Consider the following 293-nt stretch of genomic DNA (forward strand, 5'->3'; position numbering starts at 1 on the left):
CCCAGCTACCGATGCAGATCAGCTCCGGCCGGGGAACAGGGCTCCTGTTCTTTTGTTACAGACCCGGCTTCCCCTGGGCACAGCTCGCTCCCGGCCCTAAGCCCGGCGGAGGGTGCGGAGGCAGAGCTGCGCTCGGAAAGGTTCCAGCGGCACGACGGGATTCGGGCACCCAGCGATTACACCGGGCGCGGCCCCTCCGCCGTCCCTCTGGCCAAATTCTGCCGCAGATCTTTATGATCTTAAGGGACGACCACGGCTTTCCCAGTGCCAGCCGCGCAACCCCCGACAAACCG

This window comes from Buceros rhinoceros, unplaced genomic scaffold (genome assembly GCF_000710305.1).
Source record: "Buceros rhinoceros silvestris isolate BGI_N320 unplaced genomic scaffold, ASM71030v1 scaffold23529, whole genome shotgun sequence".
NCBI classification, from domain to species: domain Eukaryota; kingdom Metazoa; phylum Chordata; class Aves; order Bucerotiformes; family Bucerotidae; genus Buceros; species Buceros rhinoceros.